This window comes from Diceros bicornis, chromosome 19 (genome assembly GCF_020826845.1).
Source record: "Diceros bicornis minor isolate mBicDic1 chromosome 19, mDicBic1.mat.cur, whole genome shotgun sequence".
Lineage (NCBI taxonomy): Eukaryota > Metazoa > Chordata > Mammalia > Perissodactyla > Rhinocerotidae > Diceros > Diceros bicornis.
In genome coordinates, this window is record NC_080758.1 from 34,559,216 (window position 1) to 34,581,740 (window position 22,525).

The window sequence follows — 22,525 nt, forward strand, 5'->3', positions numbered from 1 at the left end:
GCCCCAGAAACCAGTTTTCTGACTTCCAGGACAGGGACCTTCCAGTTACCCTTCATTAGTATCCATTCACTTAACAAATATCTACTCCAGCTAGGCACTGTATTGAAAATACAGTGGTGAATAAAGCAAGAAAGAAAATTCTCTTCTAGTGGGAAGAGACAACCAATAAACAAGTAATCAAATCGGTGAAATAATTCCTATAATGGTGAATGCTATGAAGGGTATAACAGAAAATCCCTGGACAGGAGAGAGGGAGGTCTTCTTTCAAGAGACGATAGTTCAGCTAATTCTGAAGAGGACAAGGAGACAGCCATGTGAAAACGTGAAGGTTCAGCCCACAGCCCCTCTGGAATTAGTGAAACTACTGAATAAAGAGTGTCCCAAGAGGAAATGTGATAAGTGTTTGAATGATTTTTCTTGACAAGGGAAAAGGAAATCAGCATTCCAAGTATTATTTGTGGGCACCCCAGGATCTAGAAAAGAATGGCTCTCTTGTTAGTAGTCATTTGGTGTTGATTGGTAATTATCACCATCATAATGCATCTCTAAAACCAAGCTAAGTCATGTTGACCCATCTCCTCCACTCCACGGCTCTCCTGGCTTGTTCCAGTCAGTATGGCTGCATAACAAATGACCCTAAAACTTAGTTGCTTAAAACAATGCAACACTTATTTTGCTCATGATTCTGTAATTGGGGCAGGAGTCCGTGGAAATAGCTCACATCTGCTCTACTCCCTGTTAACTAGGGAAGCTCAAAAGAGGGAGTCTGAAATCATTCACAGTCTTTCTCATTACATGTGTGGCGTTGGTACTAGCTCTTAACTGAGATCCTAGCTAACGCTGTTGGCCAGAAAATCTACATGCAGCCTTTCCATGGGGCCTGGGCTTCCTCACAACATGAAGGCTAGCAAGCATCCTGAGAGAGAGAGCCAGGTGAAAGCTGTATTGTTTTGATGACCCAGCTTCAGAAGACATATCACATCCCTTCAGCAATACTCTATCAGTCATAGCAGTAATAGAGCCTGTCCAGATTCAAGGGAAAGGAACATAGATCCCATCTCTCACTGGAAGTCACAGTGTAAGAAAAGCATGTGGGATGGAATATACTAATCATCCATAAATCTCTATCCTTTGAGCTTCTATTTTTCCTCCCTTCTCTTGTTTCTACATAACAGAAGCCTGAAAGAACATATTAGGCAACTGCGGAGAATGGAGAAATGGAAGAAAGTGAGTGGTAAAACCCCAAATCCACATTGGTGAGCAGGCAGACAGGAAAGCCTAAAGACTCATTTATTAGTAATCTTTGTCCTGTGTATCTGTGATAGGTACTGAATTAAAATGAGTCACTATCAAATAAGTTTAGAAAACATTGGTTTAAAGAAAGTAAAACAGTTTTCTATGTTTCCTGTCTTCTTAGAAACTTTAATATGTATATGTAGATTCTCTAAGAGGGAGAAACAGTAGAAATTTTTCCCCATCTTGTTTGCCCATGGAACCCTTTTTGCCTGCAATCCTTGAACAGCTTATGGAACCATTTAGGAAATTCCATTTAGCCAATTTGTCCTAAGAGAGGTTATAGTAGACCCACAGAGTGGGATGTTTCGTGGATTTATGAGGGGATGGAAAAATTCTTCTCTTCTAGGCTGAAGCTGTGAAAGGAATGTAATGTCTGCTTTTCAGCTCTGGTTGGCAGAATGTTGTACCTGAATGTGGCACCTGAATGAAATAGCTGGGCTGAGTGTGTTCAATAAATATGTTGTTTCTGGTACACCAGAATTCAAAACCAGAGCCCATTAGCGTGAGTGCTTCCAGGGATTACCACTGATGTAACTTTTCAGGGGAAAAGGCTGGTGCATCTACAAATGACTCAGGATGTGATCAATGGTAGGAATCCAAGCCAGTGAGTAAGGAACCAACATATGCTTCTGACTGAGCTCCACTTCACAATGCCTCATTTGACCAAGTTCATTACCTGAGAGTAATGAAATGAGGCAAAGGAGAATGTCCTCCAAGACCGCAGAAACCTACATAAAGACTGTAGGTTAGAAATCTAGACCAACCTCAAGATGCCAAGATTCCACTTAGAGAAAAGGGAAATACATCTGTGGAAATTAATGAGAAATGCAGATATTCCATGGAAGTTCAGAACCTGGAAATTAGTGAGGCCAGGAAAAGATCTAGAGGGACATGACAGAGGGCAAATTTCACAGGGGTTTGCAACATGATATTTGAGTGAAAAGCAGCTTGGTTTGCCTTCAGCAGCAGGAAGAAAATCTCCATTTCACACACTACAAAAGGAACATTTTCACTCTTTGGGATCCTGTGAGGCCTCACCTGGAATACTGTCTTTGTATTTGGCACCTTGTTACAGTATGGGACTATGTGACCCCACTAAAATTTCAACAAGACCCAAAGGAATGACTTTGGGCCTGGGTGAGCTGATTAAGTAAATGCAATCCTTTTGGCCTTCTGAGCATCTTAACTCTCAATGATCATCTTAGGACACATTCAGGAAGACTATGAAAACTCTGGAAGATTCCAAGGGGAATGTTCCTGCCCACAAGTGTATGAAGATTTAAACAGCCAAGAAAGGAAGGAGATTATTGCTCTTGGAGAGTGTGGAATTTCAACCAGAGACCAGAGAAGACACTCCATCCTCAAGATGCATTAAATTTTATATGAGGCCTCTCGTGGACTGCTTGGACACATCCTGCCTCTAGACTCTTCAGATTAGCTTTAGTACTAGTGTTTGATGATCTTTCAAAAACCATGAATCCTTCCTGACACTGGCAAGGAAGCTTGGAAAAGATTAGATACCATATGTTATTTAACAGCAAAATGATTGTGAGGTGGTGTTCTTCCTTCTTTCAGTCGGATAAGAACAAAATGTGTTTAAAGAATGGAATGTATTAAACAAAAGCTATTTACACTTAGGCAAAAGTTTTGGATTTGGGCTAATCTTCACTGCAGTCAGGATCTTAATAACACTTGTAAAATTTCTAGCATTAATTAGAAAACCTACCCAAACACTGAAATAATAAGATTGCTCGCTTTTGCCCTCTCTGGATCAGCTCTAAATGACTTATTTTCAACATCCTAGTTCCATATTGCTCTGACTGTTATCTCTCTTTTAATTTCCTACTCCCTACTTGCTTGCTTTTTTTCTCCTCCTCCTCTTCCTTTTCTTTCTCCTCCTCCTTCTTTTGCCAATACTTGTTACTCCCTTCTCTCTTCACTTTCTTCTCCCACTCTATCCTCCTTTTTGTTCACCGCTTTTTGCCTCTAGTTGTTTCCCTTTTTCTTATGTCCTTGGTTATAAACCACCCTTTATATGCAAGAAATTTCTTCTTCAAAGGAATTTTCTAGCAATTGTCTTCCCATTTTGAAAGGCTCTTGTGTGCAAGACAAAATTACCTTCTGAGTACAAGTATCTTCTCCATGAACTGTTTGATGTTCAGCCCAAATTTGGAAGGAGGAAATGGATGTCTACTAATTCATTTATTTAAAAATTACTGATTGCAATTTACATGCTAGAAAGAAATATAAAGATTGGTCTCCTTTTCTCAAAGAGCTTGTCAGCTGGCAGAGTTCATTAAACCTAAATGAGAATATGATGAGATGTCTTAAGGACAGGTAGAGATTACAGGTATGGTAGACCTGAAGTGAGAAAACTTTTTCCCACTGGGATATCAGGAGTTAGGATTTGAAGTATCTTTTAGACAAAGGTTACACTATAATATGGGACCTGTTTAGAAATCACTGGGCAGGAAGGGAAGGAGTGATGAATGGTATTGGAAAGGGTGGCTGGGACCAGTGGCAGAGGGCTTTAAGTGTAATATAAGGTACTATACATAGAAACAATAGCACACACTTTGGAATCATATAGAACTGAATTTGAACCCAGGCCTCTCCACACACTGGCTAGGTTACCTGATTGAACCTCAGTTTCTGATCTTTAAAATGAGATTAATTAATATTACCTACATTTCACTGTTGTGAGAACTAACATTTCCAAATTGTAAAAGTTAAATTAGGTGATGAATGAAAAATCCTTTGCATAGGATTCTGGTACTTGGTAAAACTTCTAATACATTAGAAGAATGGCTATTATTAATATTATTATCAGTTGAGAAGCTAGCACATTTATTATTGAGAAAGAAGAGTGGTCTTTCAAATCATCTTTAGATAATGTATAGATGTCCTTGGAAGTAAATGAAGTGATACCTGTATACATAAATTGTATATGTATATATATGTAAATATGTATAATAAATTGCATTATTAGTCCCAATTCTCTACCCTTTTCTATATCCATGCTCTTCACCACATATACAGTGTGGTACCCTCCTATTGTGGGATGCCTGTAATTCTCCACTCTTGAGATATGCCATGGCCAATGGGATTGGTGGCAGTTATGACATAAGCAGGGTCTTGAAAAGTGCTAGTATGTTTGGGTTTGCTTGCTCTTTCTCTTCTGTCATCTTCCTGAGAAGAACATGCCAGGCCAGCCCAGAAGTTCCCAGGAAAAGGATGAGTCACCTGGAACAGAGACACCCCCCCATAAGCCAGTGAAGACCAAAAGAACTACCCAGCCAACACTCTATCAGCCTGTAGACATGTTTTAATCTACTGAGTTTGAGTGTGACTTGTTATGTAGCATTATTGTGATGATAGATAATTGATACAATATGATACATACATGTATATGTGTATCCATAGATACAAAATGTATGTATGTATATATCTAAGCCTCAAGATCTTTAATTATAATATTTCATTTCATACTACAGGTAATAGCTATACAGTGTCATGAATCTTAAAAAATTAAATAACATATTTTCCCAAGATGGTAACCTCTATGTTTATAGGATCCTTCCTGGTAGGTAGTAAACATTTATACCTCAGTGATTTTAGAAGAGGTATTTATTTGCCTTAAGAAGCCGGGGTGTTATTTACATAGCCTTTTACTAGGTATAGGCCATTGTGTTGTGTTCAGTATGTTTCGATGACTATAATGGTGTGGGTTAAACTGTGCAATAGCAAATTATCATTGCAACTCCTTTTCTGTTGTAAACCTTTAGTTTTTTTCTAAATTCTGGTAGAACAGAAATATTGGCATTCATTTCAGTGGGACATCATCTTAATTGCCATTTATAGAGGGGATTCTAGGTATCAAACCAATACTGCAAATGTGGCTCCATAATCAATATAGTTGCCAGATTTTCTCATCAGAATTCACTCAAAGGTACATAAAGATTGGTAATGCCATGTCAGAAATGGTAGAGGGAGTAGCAAGGAAAGGGAGAATATGGAGAACATTTTGAAGCATCAGAGGGAAAGGTGTAAAAGGGCAAAGAAGGGGCTTTGTGAAATGCTGGGCAGTTTTGCAGCAGATCACATGGGGGCATTGGATGAAGCTTTATAAGAATTTAGCCATTAAATATATCTGTATATGCAAATCACTCAGCATAGAGTCAGTGCTCAAAAGATGGTGAAACATTTTGTTTGAAACAAAGCAAAATAAAAATACCACTAGAAGTTACCCTTGAAAATAAGTATTTTCTCCTGTGTTTTGACCTTTGAGGTAAGCCTTTATTATATTCACATGCCTTTAAGGGCATGAAACATTTTAGATTAAACACACATGCACAAGCTACCACCCTTTAGCTAATGGTCCATAGACCGATGATGAGTACACAGATATATTTTTATTCTTTCTTTTTGTTCTTCTCCTTCTCCATGTTTAGTGTTTTGACAGTTGCTCCTTGTGGGACACTCTGCCATGACTGTGGAAGACAATTCGAAGTAAAGTTGTTCCCTGCTCTCTGAGAGCTCAGATTCTGGTTGAAGCCATGAGATGCAGGTGTGTCCTAACCACAAGAAGGCAAGAATATCATGAAGCACAAATGAGGAACAGAGCAATCATTTCCAAAGAACGAGATATTGTGAGAAATGGGAAGGGCGTTTCATTTCAAATAATCTTTCTCACATACCATTAAAAACTCATGGGAAACATGGGGGAAACAAAGCATGTTGGGAGTCAATCGCTTGCTTTCTAATTAAGAATATAGCAGACTGAAACATGGTTCTAAGCTCTCTGTAGGAACGCTAAGCTTCATCTAAGTAAATTAATCTGATGGCAGCTCAGAGGCATCCTGGATTTTGTGAAGATTGCATTCTGTTTTTGCCACTTGGGCACCTAGAACCATATTTGTGGTCAAGTTCAGCCACTGTTTAGATCCTATTGTGTTTATTTTTTATTCTTTTGTCTTATATCTGTAAGTTACTGTAAATCCTTTTTTATGAGCTATAGGATGAATAACTATCTAATGAATACCATAAGATAAAGTCATTTATCTTTCCTACCTCTCAGTTTTCTCAATTATAAAATGAAAGGCTTGGATTAAGTTAAACTGAGCTTATTTTTTCTTGATGCTAATGCTTTAGGATTACCTGAATGAAGGCAAGATTGTCCAGGAATGAAGAATAGATTAATTCAGTCAATAAGTAGTAGACATGGATACTTCCTATGTAAGAGCATAAATAACTTGATTTAAAACCATGAGTGAAGTCAATTTATTAGAGGGTCTCAATTGTAAACACTTCCTCCATGCTAGAAATTCTCAAAACAAGACATTCATTCAGTTCTAAGGATGATTAAGCATATAAATGTATAAATGAATAAGTGCATGTAAATATATAAATGTCCTTGTGTGGCATGTATATCGTACATCAAATTTATCAATAATATTTTTTGTGGGACATCAAAATAATCAATAAAACATTTCAAATGGAGAAACTTTTTTTAAATAACCAGCAATTTTTAAGATTTTATTGACCATATCAAACACATATTCTTAGAGAAAAAAATATAAAGGATGTGTGTTTATTTCTTACCTAAAAACAAACAAACAAACAAACAAAACCCTAGAGATCTATAGTCATTTGTTAGCCAACAGGAGAAGCTTCACAAAAGGATGGATTTAGTTTTTCTTGGTGGTGGCTTTTTTGGGAGAGTGGGGATAGAGGAGAGAAATGGGAGGTGAAGACTATGGAGAGGAGAAACTTTACCTAATGATTTAGTAATAATAATAATGGATATTATTAAGTAATTACTGGAGGCTGCAGAGTTAGTAAATTTCTAAGCTGTTTTCATAACAACCTTACTATAGATTCTGGATAAAACACATTTCTGGTCCCTTATTAATTTAATTTCAGTTACATTTAGCCTGATGATCTGTTATCTCTGAATATAAGACTAAAAAATATCTAAAAGAATATTGGAGTAAAAATGCAGAATTGCTAGAAAATAGGGAGGCATAAGTTAAAGGTACTTGGAAGGCAGAGAAGAAAGTAGGGGTATTACTTGCATATCTAACTCCAGGTTGATGTTACTTCTAAATGATTTGGACAATCATGTTCTTAGCACAAAATCAAATTTACGGTTACTATAATCACAACTGAAATTTCTAAATCAACGAAAGAAGCTTCCTTCTGAGCAACGAGTATGGAATTTATTCCTCTAGGAATTGGCTAATTTTAACTATTACAGATAAGAATGTTAAGTGCTATTATGTTGATAAATATTTCGTAACTCCGAATGCATCACTTCCGTGGAACAAAAGGTGATAAAATGTTTGAGACAGAAAAGACTCTATGATTATTTTGGGTAGAAGCCCTGACCTGAGGTTTGGGTAGATAAGGAAAAATAATAATTCTTCTGAATAAGAACATCACAGAGAAGAAACATAACTTTAACTGCATTAACATTCATGTTGAAAAGACATTGTATTTTAGAAACTTTAATAGATGTTTCCATAGCTTTGGGTCTTAGGAATAAATGAGAACACTTTTAAGTGTGTGAATGGGGAGAAGAGCAGTGAGGATATTTTATGACTCTAGTCATTTTTGGTTTTGGAATTTATTGTATCTTTTGTTTTTCAGTATAATTGTCTTTTGTTTAATCTAATACTTCAATTTTTTCAAGCCTCAGTGGGCAGTGAATGGCAGGTTTCCAGAATTATGCTGAGAGACGAAGGACAGGCAGAAGGATATTGCTAGATAGTGTATTCATAGCTGGGAACTAATTCAATATGTCAGATCTCAACTACTGAGTATTGGAAATACCCAAGGCAGAGGACATGTATGTATTTTCAAATCAAATTTCTAGTTGGTCCTCATTTTATCTTCAGTGACACCAACATTCTAAGAGATGTTCAAATTAGGAATTATTTACTTCTTCTATATGGCCAAAGGTCCATAATAAAAAATCCAAGGAAATAAGATCACATCACTATTTTGCAGTGACTCCCATCCCCTGGCAGTCCCTCTGAAGTGTACTCTCCCGGAGAGGTGGAGATTCTGCTCCCAGAAATCATTTGACTCACCTGTGGGGTAAACGCTAGAGACAGCCAGGATGAAATACTTCTGTTTTCCAAACTAACCCTCGTTCCCACGCTCTGCCTTTATGCCTGTTTTCTGGGGCCTGTCATATGGAGGTTTCACGTGAATGTCTATTTTCTACTGAGGAATCAAGGAGGCAGGAAGGGGGTCACATATTCTGACACTGTTCTAACGGGATGAAAACAAGCCAGCCCCTGTCACAGTGGACCACTCAGCTACAGGGAAGGGAAGCTGCTTTACTTGAACAAAGTCACCATTTCCTGGAGGCTGAAGGGGGAATTTCATCTAAAATTCCCTTGCTGGCCCCACAGCAAAGGCAATAAAAGTCACTAGTGGTGCCTGGCTCCTTTTATTCTATCCCTTTGTTTACTTTTGATTAACGTTTTACATTCTTTTATTTATTTTGGATTGATTTAAAAAAAGATAGAGCTATCAGCTCCCACCTGGAGGCTGACGGGGAAGTAGCAATGGATGTTTTTGATTGGATACATTTTTGTTCGGGGACTAGCAAAAAAACACATTCCTAGGAGGTTTTCAGAATAGTCTGGTATCTTCCGAAATAAAAATGGGTCTCTCTCTCCTGTGAGTAACTGAATTGGAGGCTATGTAAATGTTATTTATGTCCAAACTCTGACGTAAAAGAGAGACCCTGGACTGCACCTTGAAGGGCTCTTCAGCCTAGTGGACAGACTTCTCTTTTCCTCTGATGCCCTGCTCAGATCTCGTTTGCCACCAGTATGCTTTTTGGCCATGCCATTTGTCTGCTTAATCTTCCCACATCCATTTCACTCAAAGACTTCCCACTGCAGTTAGAATAAAATCCACACGTGACATCGCCCTCCAGATTCTATATGACCTGGTCCTTACTTATACTCAGTCCCTCCAGCTCAATCCCACCTCGAGGTTGGGCTTGTAATTCCTTCTCCTTGGAGTATCCTGTCCCCAGTCTTTTAAAACCACAGTTCCAGTGTCATCTCTTTGGAGATACTTTCTCGTCCCCATCCCTCCTATCTAAGCTATCTACATCATCACATCACCTATTCTATTTCCTTTCCAGCATCTATTACTATCTGTCATTTTCTTATTTGTTTACTCATTTATTTATTTGTTGTCTCTCTCAAAAAGCAAAATATAAACTCCAAGATGGCAGGACATCTGATATAAATGGCTATATCTTCAGTAATTTAAACACTCCCTGTTGCAAAGTCATCATTCAATAAAGATTTGTTGAATGAAGTAGCAGATGAATTGTTATCATCATAGTATTAGCACAGTGTAGCCAGAATGAGTGGCCTCAAAGAACCTCTTTTTATCTCTACTTCAAATAAATTCTGTTCTCTTTGTGTGTCATGTTGTCCCCTGTCCCCTGCTGTGCCCACACATGTGTGCCATTTGTCCAGCTTGCCCTTCATAACTCCCTTTACTTATTATCTCTATCTTCCCTCTTGACCATCCCAGAAAGGATCGAGTGCTTCCTCTACTCTTCTTCAAGTTAGAGCACTAGTCACACTGGGTAATCATTATCTCCTAGAGGCAGAAGCAGTTCTGTTTCCTTTAGTATGTAAAGTGTCCAGCACAGAGCTTACCTCCTTGAGAGCCTTAATGCCTACTTGTTGAATACATGAATGTGTAATTAGAATGTTTTCAAAAACATCAACTTTATTACCTTTCCATGTTGTACGTAAAACCCCCACGATACCTGTTTGTTGAACACATGAGTGCATAATTAGAATCATAGAATGTTTTCAAACATGCCAACTTTATTACATTTTCACATTGTACATAAACCACCCATGATGTTCCACAGGAAAGGCATAAGTCATCAGTCTGGTTCTTTTTTTATCTCCTTGTTTAACCTGGTAATTAACACCCTTAGAGTGCTTCTGTTTTGCCAGACTGCAGCTGAGGCCTTTGCTTGGCTAATCTCCCTCATAACTGCTCCAGGAAGTAGGAGGTGTTGGAACTATTACTGTGCTCTTGACAAAATCCAACCTGAATTGCCCAGCATCACACAGTCAGTAAATCCGGGGGGCAGGATTTGAACCCGGTCATGGGGGGCAGAGCCTTCACTGTTAACCTCACAGCAAGTTTAATATAAATGCCACCAATATCTCTTTCTACCCTTGCAGACTCGGTATGGTTGCCAATATTTTATTTTAAAAATCTGATTAGGTTACTCCCCTTTTTAAAAACCTCTCTGACCTCATGGAGACCTAAAGAATAAATTCTCAGCTCCCTGTTATAGCAATCAAGCTCTTCTCCCCAGCACACTTTCCCACCATTCCTTGACATGAGCACAGTGCTCCAGCTATTCACAGCCTTTTGCCGGTCACTAAACACACCTTGATTCTTTCTCTCTTTGCTTATTCACCTTCTCTGGCTTCTTCTCATCCTTCTCGCACCAGCTCATATATTCTTTATCACCTTCTCTGAGAAGCTGGTTGAGTCTCCCTTGATGCATCCACTGCATTTGATATTTACCTTTTTTATATCTTTCACCACTGTGAGTTGTATATGTTGTTTTCTTTCTCTGTCTCTCTTATCAGACAAATTTTTAAGATCAGAGTCTGGTTTTTTGTGCCTGTCCCAGTGCTTTGGAACATGCTATATTCTCGAAAACAAAGAAAAAATTTGCTCAAGTATAAGAATGCACACACCAGAACAGCTAACATGTGAAGGTGAAAAACACCACATATACAAGCTCTTTGGAAGACTGGCTGTATCTACTAAAGCTGAACATATCATGTGACTCAGCAGTTCTACTCCTGAGTATATACCCTAAAGAAATGGGTGTTTATGATCATCAAAAGACTTGGTTAAGAAAGCTTATGGTAGCACTATTTGTAATAGCCAAAGACTGGACATCACTCAAATACCCATTAATAGTAGAATGCATAAGTAAATTGTGGTATATGCATACAAAGGAATATTTTACAGCAATGAGAATGAACAAACTAGAACTTGGATAACATGGATGGATGACATGGATGAATAGTACAAACGTAACAGTAAGCAACAAGAACAACAAACTGACACAAAGGAGTACATCTGTATGACTCCACTTATATAGAGTTTAAAAAATGGCAAAATAAATATGTGGAGTTAGAAGTCTGGAGAGTAGTTACCATTAGTGGAAGAAGTAGTGAACTAGAAGGGGACACAGGGCAGTTTCTTGGGTTCTGGTAATCTTTTGGTCTTAACCTGGAAGCTGGTTATACGACTATGTTCACTTTGTGAAAATTAATCAAGCTGTCATCCTTTTCCATGTTCATTTTGTACTTCAATAAAAAGTAGAGATAGAGAATATAAGAGGAAAGGAGGAGGCAGGGATGGGGGAAGGAAAGAGAGAGGGAGAAATTTTATGAATAAGTGAAGTTAATGAAAAAAAGTTCTGCATTTTTATGAAATCCCAGGTCCTACAATTTACTTCAACTCTTTGTTAAGAACCATGAGAACTGCATCCAAGTTGGCACAAAATCCTATTTAATTGGCTAGGGAGTTTTACCAAGCCTTGTTTTATATCTAAAATTATATCCAAGTGTATTCCCCACATTTCTAAAGCCCAAGGTGGCACCTCTGAGAATGAATGTGTCCTTCTAAGCATCCACGTGGTTACCAGGGAGCAAATGAGCAATTCTAACTCATTCAGCTTAAAACATAGTTGAATTTAGCTTGCCAGGGGATTCCTGATTGTCAGTTGTGCTTGAAGGAAGTGGGTATGATGAAATATAGACATTTTTCTCTTTGCAGATGGTGGAAATGATAGGTGCACACACCTCCTGCTACTTTGCAATGACTGGATTCTATTCACAAGCCAGTGGTTCAGTCTGACAATACTCGCATTGCAGTGGCCACATTCATGCTATTTCCTTAGTAAGTCACAAGGTTATATTTCTTCCCCATGTCACATAAGCGGGATTTGATCTGTGTTTGTTGGCTAGAGTAGGCACGTGAAGATCAAACACAGGCTTTGTCCATCAGACGGTAGTCCTCTGCTGGGGAAAATAACTTTTTTTTCCTTTTCCTAAGGCAAGTAAGTGAGAATTTTAGGAGTTACGATAGTTTTGAATTTCAGATCAGGTAAACTGCCAAAGAGCCCTGCTGTGAATAGGAGTGTCTCATTTTGTATGTTTTGGCAGCTCCTTGAAAGCAGAACGTAAGCTTTGGACTGTCAGCCGCTGTGTTTGATATTCCTTGATGTTGATCCTGGATATGAAAGAACATTATGCATTTGATTTGAGAGCAGTGGATGTGTGTGCAGTCAGTACATTAGATGTAACTTGAGGACAAAGAACCACTAAAAGAATCACAGGTCATAAGTCAGCAAGTAAAAATATTTGAATGACATCCCCTAACTGCTAACCTTTTCTAGAAAGGTACACACCTTGACTTTTATAGACAGTTAAAAGCAATTGTGTCTGTCCTATATGCTTATAAGATTTGTAATTGTCTTTGGTGTGCATATGAGACTATGTGTTCATATATAATTCAGTCATCAGAGCCTCATCTAAGTGATGAAAACATATTAAGCGATGTTTTATTAGCAGAATGCTCAACAATTGACCCGACCCTTTTCCCTTACTGCTTTGACTAAAATTTTCCTCTAAGGTATTCAGAATTATTTAGATTCCTTATAGATCCAAAATCTATTTCTTCTATTTTGTGCTTCAATAACACTTCAAGTCATAATGTCCCTGGGAATTATTTGCCCTTAGTTATTATCAGTTAAATATTAATGTGCATAAATTTAAGATTCTTTCCTGTAGATTGGCTTAATAGTAAGGGGGTGATACTGAGAGGCTTGTGGGAGGAGTGAAGTGCAAGGAGAAAGGGAGAGGGGATTTTCAAAGGAGTAAAAGAATGTGTTAGTAGTGTTCCTAATCATTTGAGAAGAGTTACAGACTCCTCTTAGAGTCTGAGAAAGACTACAGATTCCTTCCTCAGGAAAAAAATGCATATATGTAATGCAAAAATGCATGTATGTAAATATCAAATGTTGATGGCCTCTTAGTTTGGATTGCCCCAGAACCAGAGCCAAGGCAAGGATTTGAGGGCAAGTAGTTTATTTGGACAGAACAAGGACTTGTACTGAGGTTGACATAGGGGAAAACAGGCAGGCAATAAAGGGTGTATTACTGAGGCACTTTCTACAAAGGTGACTGGACCTTAAACCCATGGAGAAACTCTGAAAAATGGTATAAAACACACAAATCAGTATTACCGCAGCCAAAGACCCCAGCACTCATCAGTCATTGGTTAAGGCTGCCACCAGTAGAACGTGAATTCACAGCACATCTGTCGGCAGTGTGCAGGGCAAAGTGGGTTCTGGCAGCCCAAAGGCAGTCCCATGACAGAGATGCAGGTGTTGGCCATGGGAAGTCAAGCAAGTATGCACAGCAATGGTAAAGCAATCAAGAGAGTGCGGTAGGTAGAGTTTGCTATAGATATATCTCAGGGTCCCTTATTCATTTGATCCACTAAAGGCCATCCTGGACCAGTGTCTTAAAGAATTCTGATTGTGGGGAAAGGGATAGCTAAAGGTAAGATGGCCAATATGGAGATGACTTCACCTATTAACATCTTTGAGAAAGGCCAAGTTATATGCCCAACAGTATTTTCAACTTGTAAAATTATTCTAGAAGGAAGAGATTCAGTGAGTCAGTAGATACCTTCAGAAAGATTGTGAAGAGTCCTGGGGACTCTTTAAACTCCTCTGACTCACTGTTGTCTCATAGCACCAATCATGTGACCTCTCTTTATGAGAGAGTCTCCATTTAGGGAATGGTGTAACAATGGGCTTTATCATTTTGGGGAAGAAGGGTGCCCAGGCCTATGATGCCATGAGACTAGTAGCTTCAACGCCTCTGTATGACACTCTTCCTATTTGTAATTAACTTTACCCCAAGAAATGAGTTGAGTCAACAGGGCAATCTTATCTCAGACTTTAGGAAACTGAGTCTGGAGCATCAAGTTGATGTACCAGAATCACCCAGTGAGTCACTGTCACAGTAGGAATTAGGTGCTAGAACGTCTAAATTCCAGGGCATTCTTCAGCTCCCCAGGCCTCACCAGCTCCTGGAAATGGGTGTTAATAATAGGCCTGGTCTTCCCATGAGCCAGAATAACTTATTCACAACCTGGGGACAGAGTCATCCAGGGGAGGTGAGTTAACTCTTGTAGGCTGTCATTCTATGACAAAGGCCAGCCTAAAAGCCCTGGGAAATGGTAATAGTGCATGCATTATTCCTGTGTTTGCTGAACTGGGATCATGAGTTGTCTGATCCATTTTATATTCATGTCATTGACATTTTTTTGGCATTAATGGACAGGATCAGGAACCCTGCTGAGGTCTCTTGAAATATTTAGATGAGTGAAGAAATGGCGGAGTAATTTGTAAAAAAATTGGCAATTTCTCCTAATTTCTTATATATTTCTACACTTAGTGTATGACCCAGAAATCCCACTCCTGGGTATTTACCCAAAAGAAATGAAAACTTAGTTTCACACAAAAAACCAAATGCAACTGTTTATAGCAGCTTTACTCATAATTGCTAAAATCTAGAAACAATCAACTGGTGAATGAATAATTGGTATACCAATAATATACTGTGGTGCATCCAGTCAATAGGATACTACTCAGAATAAAAAAAAAAAGTTAACGAACTACTGATACATGCAACCGCCTGGGTGAATTTGTAATACATTATGTTATGTGAAAGAAGCCAGACACAAAAGGCTATACTGTATAATTCAATTTATATGATATTCTAGAAAAAGCAAAACTATAAGGTCAGAAAACAGGTCAGTGGTTGCCAGTGCCTGGGGATTAGAGAAGAAGTTCACTGCAAAGGAGCAGAGTGAGGGACTTTTTGGGTGAGAGAACTGTTTTATATCTTGATTATAGCAATGGTTACATGACTACATGCATTTGTCAAAATTCATAGAATTATATACTAAAGAAGGTAAATAAATTATACCTCAGTAAACCTGACACCTCCCCCCCCAAATAAGAAAGAAAAAATGTAGATCCATGCTAGGTCACAAAAGGTGGTGGTGACATAAGGGAGAGGATTGGAAAGAGAGAAGTGTCATAAGAGCCATAGAAAGCTATGACAATAAATAATAACACGTCATGATATCCCTTTCAGAGCAGGAGCCCAGGAACCCAGAAGTCTTGGGCTTGACCCATTCTGGCAATTGTTATAATATTGTTATATTTTCTGAAAAGCAAAGTCTTTCACACATACATACACACACGCACACACACACACACAGAATAACAGGCTTTGCAGAGTGCAAACATTTCCATTGCTGCCAAAGGTCAGGCTGAGGATGAAGCTCGAAACCTCGAATTTATCCAGCTGTCATCTCCCAGTCTCAGTCAATACTGTGAATGTCCAGTTCTATCCCGAACATACCTACAAATACATCTACTCGGAAAATACTGGCACATAAATTTAGAGAGGTTTAAAGTGGGAATGAATACCTCAACCTACGGGGTGGAAAAAACCTGTGCCCTGCTCCTTGTGGGCAACCCAACCTGTTTGAACTGCTAAAAACACTCAGGGCAAAACAAGGAGAGCTGAAAAAAATAAGCTTTTAAGAAAACAGTTCTCTCAATATTCCTAAGTTTAATGGCTCAATATTTAGCATGCGTTTCATAACTCCAGCTTTTTTTGGGTGGAGGTAGGTAGGGGAAATGGGACTATAGTAAAGGGTTTTCAAAACACTTGCTATTTGTAAGGCTTCTTTTTTTATGTACCATAACTCACACAGCCTTCTCAGGCGTGGGGTCAGGATGTTTCCTTGCAGTGGAATTGAACACTAATGAGGAAAAGTGGGAAACTGGGTTAGGCTACCATGGAAAATATGAAGAGCCCTGGAAAACGTCAGCCCACGGTCTGACAAATGGTTCCAGGGTTATTGGAGGAACTCTTTTTTCCTTTCTCCTCTTTCCTCTAAGTACCTTTCAGGATCCCTGAGCTGTGACACTAACAGTGAATTGTCAATGGGTCCTGCACCCAAGAAGCTTACAGTCTAGTGGGACAGAGAGACAGACAGGCAGATCAATAGACAGGGAAACCAGTGGTCACAACAAAGTAAGATGAGGGCTGCTGCTGAGGGACAGAGGCCAGGAGGCCAACAGACTGTCCCTGTTTGTCTCTGGCTCTACTGCTTGCTAGCGGTGTGGGTTTGAACAAGCTACTTAACCTCTCTGAGCCTCAAGTTTTTCATAAAACTATATGAGATAATAATAGCACCACCCAAAAATGTGTTTGAGGATTAAACGAGAAATTTATGCAAGGCACTTTGAACAGTACCCAGCACATAGTCCGTGGTCCTAAGTGTTAGCCATGATAGTGATTTCATGGGAAGGGGCTGGGTGGAGGCTTCAAAGCAGCAGAGATGTTTAAGCTGAGTCTTCAAGGAAAAGTATGCACAGGCCAGGTAGACACAGAGTACCTGCTTGTGGGGCTGGGAAGATGTTTCCAACAGAGGGAGAAGGATATGAAAAGGGTTGTAGGTGGGAAAGAGCCTGATATGATTAGGTAAAGACCAGATTAAGACCCTCGGGGGATCTAAAGAGTGATGGGACTCAGTACCAAGGCCCTTCCAAATGTAATGTGACATCGATCAGTGTTAAACCGTAAAGTAAGTATGAGCCACATTTCTGATTGACTTTTGACAACTGGATTGGATGCTTTACTTTGAAATGTTAAACCTCAAATTTCTTCAAAAGATTGTTATTTTTGTTGTTGTTACTAAGAATGCAGAATCTCCCTGTAGGGTCGTCCAAGGACCTCATAGTGAGCTATGGATGGAATAGTGGGGGGTTTTCAAAGATGAAGATTGAAAATGTAGGCAGGGGCCAAATTGTAAGGGATTGGTCTTTGGAACCTTCAAAGGAGTTGGGGAGGGAAAATTTGGTGAAAAATCTCGTGCTGGTTGAGTGACATGTAAAGGTAACTCTGGTGGCCTTGTGGAGAATGAATTTCATGGCAGTTCCCATTGAGAATGGGGAGTATTGGTGGGAGATCAAAACTGCCTGAGAAGCTTTTTATAAATACGTGATAACTCTTGGCTCTTAGAGGCCAGGGCTGGGAATGAGTTGGGAGAGCCAATGAGGAGATAGAATGAAAAGAATCCTGAGACAGAGATTGTTAACAGGCTGTTAAAATACTACCTTGTTAACCTTCTTATTTCCCTCTACTCACGTTTCTGTCAGGTTTAATTTCACCCTGTTCCACCAATATAATAAACTGCAAAATGTGTACAAATATTCTAAATGGCTATTTTACACTTAGGTCAACCCATTTGTAACCTCCCCAGTCTAAAACCAGAAGCAAACCTCCCGTTTATTCCTTTTGAAGTCCAGGGGCATCATAGAGAGAGAATAGCAAGGTGGGGGTGGGAGACTGCCCACTCTTTATGCACACATAGTAGGGTGGGACTGCAAATCAACTTTCTGGTCTCATGTAAACTTGGTAAGAATGCTGCAATCTCATTTTAGTTTGGAACCAACTCTTGCTTGTTTTTAAATAATTTTTATTTATTTATTTTTATCCCCCAAAGCCCCAGTAGATAGTTGCATGTCATAGCTGCACAGCCCTCCAGCCGCTGTATGTGGGACGCGGCCTCAACATGGCCGGAGAAGCGGTGCATCGGTGCGCGCCCGGGATCCGAACCTGGGCCGCCAGCAGCGGAGCACGCGCACCCAACCGCTAAGCCACGGGGCCGGCCCATCTTGCTTGTTTTTGATATCTAGAATTTCTACTTCAGTTTTCACCCGATGTTTATTTACTAAGTCAGACACACACACACACACACACACACACACCACACACCACACACTCTTACAAAACAAGAATGAAATCAGATTCAAGGGAGTGTGGCCGCCTAAAGATTTGAGGACCAGGTAGAAGCTACCAGCAGCCTACTGTGTGTGTGATTTGGTGTGGTGGTTGTTACTGTTTCTTTTTGCCATGAAATAATCAGTACACAGTACTGTTGTGTCATGTTTAATGATTCTCAATTGAACAACCTCGGATATTTTTTACGGAATTATGATTTAATCAGTGAATATTTTTTAAGAGCCAGGTGCATTTTTTTTTGGTAGTCTCAGAACTTGATTCAAGATTTACTTCAGATACCAGACATCCTTTCGTATTCTACGACAACTCTTTAAAATTCATGTAGCTTTTATTGTCTGAACTTGCACTTGCTTTGTGTTAATTTTTTTGTGTGTTAATAGCTTGCCTTCTCATTGTCGTCATTACTGATAAATATTTATTTAGTATCTACTACATATAAAACACCAAGTAAGTATTCTGTGCATGTGTTCAATTTGGAAAACTTCTTGTTAATTCAGAAAAACACAGAGACTAGTATAACAAACACCGATATAGTAAGATTCCAGAATTCTAAAATGTTAATATTTTATCATATTTCCTTAAAATAAATAATGTTTGTGTCAAAATAAATAAACATTGCTGGTACAGTTAAATTCCTTTCACTTCCTATGTTTTTATAGGGAATGGGTCATAGTTTGTTTTTTTGAGAGGGATTCCAGACTTACATGACTTCCAAAAACATCTGTAAGTTCATGTATAATTATGTGACATTTTAGGCAAGTTGATCTTTCTAGGCCTCAGTTTCTTCATCTATAAAATGAGAATAAAAATCGTACTCATCTCGTAGGGTTGTTGTGGGGCTTAGCTGAGCTGGTACATGTGCCTGATGTATAGTAAGTGCTAAATAAATGTTGGCTAGTGTTATTCCTTTTTTCGTTTTTAACTAACATGCTTCCTTACGGGTTCACAGTCCAGTGCAGAAGCAAACAGAAATCTTTACAACATAATGATAAGTGCTGCAATAGAAGTTAGTGCCAAGAAATGTAGATAAGAGAGTGAACAGGGAGGTGAGGAAGGCTTCATAGAGGAGAGGTGAACTTTGATCCACTTCCTGGAGAAGAAATCTAGTTTCATCAAGTGAAGAAAGGAGAAGTGCACAGAAACAGGCTGACTGCGATGTGCTAAAAGGTCTGGAGTGTGGTGGATGGAGGGGAAAGAGACATGGGTGAGTGGTGGGTCGGAGACACATACAGTTCCATGCAAAGGGTAGTAGACCAAAGAGTGTACATCTCCCTGTGTTTGTAGATATCTGAACGTGCTTCTTTCTGGGAACCTACCTTCCAGATTTGAACATTATTACATTATTTATGAAAAGACTTATAAGTAATGTCTCTCCACCCCCCACACGCCCATTCCTGTAACGTTGGTAACCCATTAATGTGCCTCCAGGGGAAAGACCCTCAAATGCAGTCAGTCTACTATGATTTGAGTTACGATGCCCAGGGCCACCTGGGCAGTGGCCATGAATTTAGATCTCCCCAAGCTCCAGTGATCCTGTTGTTGTCTAGAATATGCAATGTTGCTTCTTATGTATCTGTCACCCAGCTGGACCCAGTGAGAAGGTTCGAGGTCTCTGGACTCAGCGAGGGCTGTGCTGTCATCCTGGCTCTACTCTGCTGCTATTTCTCCATTTGATCCCCAGACCTATTCTCTCTTCTTTTCTTCCCTGCTCCTGCAACAGGAGGCTGATCCCTATGGACTGCACTCTCAGGCTCCTTCACCCTCTGGCTTTGGTTGGGTTCAGGCAATGGGAGGGTCTAGCAAGATGTAGGAAGGCAAGAAGAGAGAGGGGTTGAAATATCTATTCCTCTCCCTTCTTCCTAGCTTCTCTCTGCTACTAGTGGTGGCTGTGCTCCTCAGGAGCTACAGCTCCTGCCAGGTGACCCCTCTTCTCTGCTCCTGCCTCATCAGGCTCCAGTGACATCCTTTTCCTCCCTGTGCCCCCTTCAGCTCCCTACTGTTACCAGTCCCAGTACCTGGACATCCCCTGTTGGTTTGTTTAGCTCTGCCCACACCTCCAAAAAGAGCCCCTTTGCTAAATGATTCTCAGTTAGACCCTTTTGAACATGTCATCTCTTTTCTGCTGGGATCCTGACAAAATCAACTATGTACTAGTTGTACATGACTTTGTTCAAGGACCTTAACCTCTTGGAGTCTCAGATTCCCCATTTGCAAAATCAGGATAATAATGTTCTCTACCTCATAAGGTTGTTTGGAGGAAATGATGAGATCATGTGTTTTGATATATTTTTAAAGCCTCTAGCATGGTGCCTGACACACAGAAGGCCCTGAATAAAGTTTAGCTACTATTGTCATTGCAAGTATCACTAAAATTGCTATCATTGTTAATATTCAGTAGAATTGTGGGATGTCAGATCTGGAAAGTACCTGAGACATTGCCAAGGACAACCCCATCATTTTATATTGAGGAAACTGAGGCCCAGGATGTCTGCCTAAATTCACACAGCTAATTAGTGGTAGAGCTAAGGATAGTATCAGTCTACGCTGAAAGAAGGCCAGCTGTGTTGACATCAATGCTGTTTAACTTCTTTAATGAAGGTGTTGATTCCTTCAGTGACGTCGCCCACTTGTTTTAGAAATGAGTTACATAAGCCCGACTCCCTCTACTAACACTTTATTTGCTTCCTCTGAGAAGAGCATCATACTGTCCCAAAATAAGCAAGAATTCCAGAGAATACCCCTGTTTCATTGCTCCTGCTCGCTGCTGCTGACTCATTTACTCCTGGGCCTCTGAGTTCTCGCACATCAATCACCCATCCTCAGAAGAACACGCTGGTCGGGCGTCACAGGCTCAGGCGCTGCTGGAGCTCAGTAATGCCACCCCTCAGGCTCCGCGGCACCGAGGGGGAGGCCACTTTCGGGTTCTCCCCTCTGCACAGAGTGTGGTACCCAGCTAATGATCACATCTAGCTACTGCCCTTTGCTTTTTACAATCCATGTCAGGCGATCCTGGTAGAGACAGAACCCAAGCAGATATGTCGTTTAACCACACACTTTTGAAACAAGTAGATCAAAAGTGAACATATGCTCCATCATCCTAGCACTAGGCATTCAGATCTTTCTAAGTTTTAAACAGACACAGACATAGCCATTTCAGGTTGATGATACCCACTCCCATGGCAAGTGGCGAATTCCCTTCCCAAGCTCAAATAATAAATGCTTCATTCTCATTTTTTTTTTTCCAAAATAGTAATAAACTTTAAATCACCTTCTTCCCTTTACTCTCAAAACGTGCTTTGCACCCAGACTGCAAGTGTCTGCCCGTGCCTGGCTGACATTACCAGATCCTATTGCACAGCAAGCCTGTGTTTGCAATATGCCCAAATAAGCAGTGGATTCAGGGAAAAAATTATTAGTCAAACCATTTGTTTCACTGAATTAATGAATCAGTTCAGGTAAAGTAGGCGAGCCGGTGGCCCAGAGTAGGCAGAGATGCGTGTCCTGGGATGATCTCTCCTGTCTTTATTACGGGGAGGGCTGGGCTCTCAGGGCCATCCTGAAGGAACTGCTCTGGGCTCCAGGCAGCATTTTCTCCCAGCAGCTTCTTCTTCACCGTTTCCAGCAGGCCGCCTTCTCAGACCACCTCTAACCCGGCCACAGGCAATTTTCCCCTTATCGTGCTTGGATGCTGGAAAGAGAAAGCTAAGGCCTAAGCTTTCTCTTGTTTCTTTTCTTATTTTTAACACGTGATCTTTTAAAACAAAACAATCTCCCCTTGAAAAGAACAGTAGGGGGACATTTATTGTAGCTTCTAAAGGACAGGGAGAAAGAGAAAGCTACAAAGCAATAAAAGAATATTGAGAAAAACAGTATGAAAATGTCAAAAGGAAGGAAACTACTGTATGTAGCACACCGACCACGCGTCATGCATTTTTACACATGTATCTTATTGAATTTTTATGGTAACCCTGTGAGGCCTGTGCACACAGAGCACTTGTGTGCAGTGGTGTAGGATGTTCACTGCACAAGGGGCATGGGGAGAGGCGAGGGGTGTTGGAACCCGGCCTGTGCTCTGCCCAACATGCTGTGAATCAGCCTGGAGGAGGGGATATCTTTTTCTGATTTGCACAAAAGTATTATATTAGTTTGGCATTCCCCAAAAGCAGGCCTTGGGCAAAGATTTGGATGCAGGCAGTTTATTGGGAGGTAATTCCAGGAAGCATGGTGGGGAAGTGAGGTGCGAAAGGGAA

The 22,525-nt window shown here is 40.0% G+C and overlaps 1 long non-coding RNA gene across 1 annotated transcript in view; it reads left to right on the top strand.

Moving 5' to 3' along the window:
- Positions 1-6,732, top strand: part of LOC131418155 (uncharacterized) — a 40,714-nt gene extending 33,982 nt beyond the window's left edge. Inside the window, exon 3 of the long non-coding RNA XR_009222860.1 lies at positions 5,748-6,732. This is a non-coding gene — a long non-coding RNA (uncharacterized LOC131418155). The remainder of the gene's footprint in view (positions 1-5,747) is intronic.
- The last annotated feature ends 15,793 nt before the right edge of the window (positions 6,733-22,525 follow it).